Source organism: Bison bison, unplaced genomic scaffold, assembly GCF_000754665.1.
Source record: "Bison bison bison isolate TAMUID 2011002044 unplaced genomic scaffold, Bison_UMD1.0 scf7180017864152, whole genome shotgun sequence".
Classification (NCBI taxonomy): domain Eukaryota; kingdom Metazoa; phylum Chordata; class Mammalia; order Artiodactyla; family Bovidae; genus Bison; species Bison bison.
In genome coordinates this window covers 1,214,406-1,217,794 of record NW_011494724.1, presented here as the reverse complement: position 1 = coordinate 1,217,794, position 3,389 = coordinate 1,214,406, and positions in this window count along the sequence as shown.

Here is a 3,389-nt window from a genome sequence, read left to right as displayed (position 1 = left end):
AAAAAAAAAAAAAAAACTACCACACAATCGCACTCATCTCACATGCCAGCAAAGTAATGCTCAAAATCCTCCTAGTCAGACTTCAACAGTAAGTGAACTGTAAAATTCCATATGTTCAAGCTGGGTTTAGAAAAGGCAGAGGAACAAGAGGTCAAATTGGCAATATCTGTTGGGTCATAGAAAAAGCAAGAGAGTTCCAGAAAAACATCTACTTCTGCTTTATTGACTATACCAAAGACTTTGACTGTGTGGATCACAACAAACTGTGGAAAAATCTGAAAGAGATGGGAATACCAGACCACCTGACCTGCTCCTGAGAAATCTGTACACAGGTCAAGAAGTAACAGTTAGATTTGGACATGGAACAACAGACTGGTTCTAAATCGGGAAAGGAGTTCGTCAAGGCTGCATACTGTCACCCTGCTTATTTAACTTATATGCAGAATACATCACACAAAATGCAGGGCTGGATGAAGCACAAGCTGGAATCAAGGCTGCCGAGAGAAATATCAATAACCTCAGATATGCAGATGACACCACGCTTATGGTAGAAAGCGAAGAAGAACTAAAGAGCCTCTTGATGAAAGTCAAAGAGGAGAGTGAAAAAGTTGGCTTAAAGCTCAACATTCAGAAAACTAAGATCATGGCATCTGGTCCCATCACTTCATGGCAAATAGATGGGGAAACAATGGAAACAGTGACAGAATTATTTTGGGGAGCTCCAGAATCACTGCAGTTGGTGACTGCAGCCATGAAGTTAAAAGACGCTTACTCCTTGGAAGAAAAGCTATGACCAATCTAGACAGCATATTAAAAAGCAGAGACATTATTTTGCCAACAAAGGTCCATCTGACAGTCAAGGCTATGGTTTTTCCAGGAGTCACGTATGGATGTGAGAGTTGAACTATAAAGAAAGCTGAGTGCTGAAGAATTGATGCTTTTAAACTGTGGTGTTGGAGAACAGGGTCTTTGAACAGGGTGTTCTTGCCCTTTTCAAAGGAGTATGGCTAGGGGAGCAACTAGAGGCAAAACCTAGGCCATGGGCTCCTCATCCAATCATGAAATTAATGGACAGTATGGACAGAAGGAACTGTTTTCTATTTCATCCAAAAGTGTCATACAGGGTGGCGGTGTTGCTATACTGTATTTAGGACTGACTGAACTTTTATTTCTAATATTTACCACTTAGGTCACTATCTAAGGATCTAAGTCTTTCTTTGACTCAGAAGACACTGTCTCATTTCTTAAAATCTAGCCTTTTTCTCATTGCCACATTTCTTATTTTTGGAACATATATTATGTATATGCTAGATTTCTCAATCTATTTTATGATTTAGGTCTTTAATTTCATTTTCATTTTTTTCTCAAACTTTCAGAGTTTTGCTCTGGTCTTCAACTGATTATCTCTTTGATTATGCTCATCTATTAATTAAAACATGACAGTAATTTTCAATTCCAGAATCTCTCATTTGTTCTGTTTTGCTTTCCCTATTCTTGGTCACATCTGTCTGTAATTCATAATTACCTTTTCTTATTTTATAATATAACTTATTCCTCTATCAGGCCTCCCAGTTGGCACAAGTGGTAAAGAACCTGTCTGCCAACACATGAGATATAAGAGATACAAGTTCAATCCCCGAGTCTGGAAGATCTCCTGGAGAAGGGCATGGCCACCCACTCCAGTATCCTTGCCTGGAGAATCCCATGGAAAGGGACTGCACAGAGTCAGGCACGACTGAAGAGACTTAGCATGCAAGCACATATGAATTCCTGTATCCCTTTTAAGATTTCAAAGATACTTGTTTTTTTTTAAATCTGTTTTGGAAGATGGCCTTAATATATGTATTTCACTGAATGACAGTTCACCTGCTGACTGAGTTTATCAGCCATCTTTCATGAAGTTTTGTTTTCCTCTTCTTGGGTAAGACTCCTCTCTCCTTTTGCTCATTGTCATAGTGATGGAGCATCTAAGTACTACATCCGAATACTAGAGCGGGTAGCCTTTCCCTTCTCCAGGGGATCCTCCCATCCCAGGGGTTGAACCCAGGTCTCCCGCATTGCAGGTGGAATCTTTACCAACTGAGCCACCAGGGAAGCTCCATATACTTCAAGTATATGTTTAAAATATTTTGTCCAATATTGTTAGATTGAATAAGGTGGATAATACATCACTCAACAACACCATTTTAATCAGAATACAGATTTCTAATCTATTATTTGTTAGACCAGGAGGTACTCAAAAATATTTTATCAATTTGCAAAGTTAGCATTAGGAACTTTTTCTGAAAGACCAGTGTTTCTAATTACACAGTTCAGAGATTGGCAAGCTGTGGCCTAATCCAAACTGCCACTTCATTTTTAAGGATCACCAGCTGGCAATTGTTTTCACATTTTTGAGGAATTGTCAAAAAAAAAAAAAAAAAAAGGTATGTACACTAAAGACCATACTTTACCCTTTACAAAAAATGTTTGCTGACCCTGAAACAGTCTATAGTTGATGCAAACCCAATGATTTTGTTCCCTGATTGTTTTTTTAAAAGACACAATTTAGACTTTTAGGTTCACAGGAAAATTGAGTGGAAGGTACAGATATTTTCCATAGACTCCCCACTGCAACACATGCATAGTCTCTGTCAATATCAATATACTCACTGGAGTGGTGGACAAATGTATAGTGATACACATGCATCATCACAGGATTATGCAGAGTAGTTTCACTGCCCTAAAAATCACTGATCTTTTTACTGTCTCCATAGTTTTGCCTTTTCCAGAATGTCATATAGCTGGAATTCTACATTATGCAGCCTTTTCAGACTTATTTATTTCACTTAGTAATATACCTTTAGGGTTCCTCCATTTCTTTTCATGGCTTGATAGTTCATTTATTTGCAGCACTGAATAATATTCTATTGTAAGAACCACAATGTATTTATCCATTCATTTTGGAAGGACCTCTAGGTTGCTTCAAAGTTTCAGCAATTGTAAAACTGCTTTGAACACCTGTGTGCAGGATTTTGTGTGGATGTGTTTTCAACTCCTTTGGTAAATACCAAGGAGTGTAATTGCTGAATCACATGGTAAGAGTATATTTAGTTTTCTGTAAGAAACCAACAAACTGTCTTCCAAAGTTGCTGCACTGTTTTGCATTCCCACCAGCAGTGCATGAGAATTCTGTGTGCTCTATGTCCTCTTCAGATTTAGGTGTCCAGCTTTAGGTTCTGGATTTTGACCATTTAACAGATGTGAAATGTATTTCATTGTTTTAATATGCATTTCTCTGATGACATATGATGTTGAATATTTTTTTCACATGCTTAGTTGACATCTGTTCCTTCTTTGGTAAGGTATCTATTAAAGTCTTTGGCCTTTTAAAAAATCAGATTGTTGGA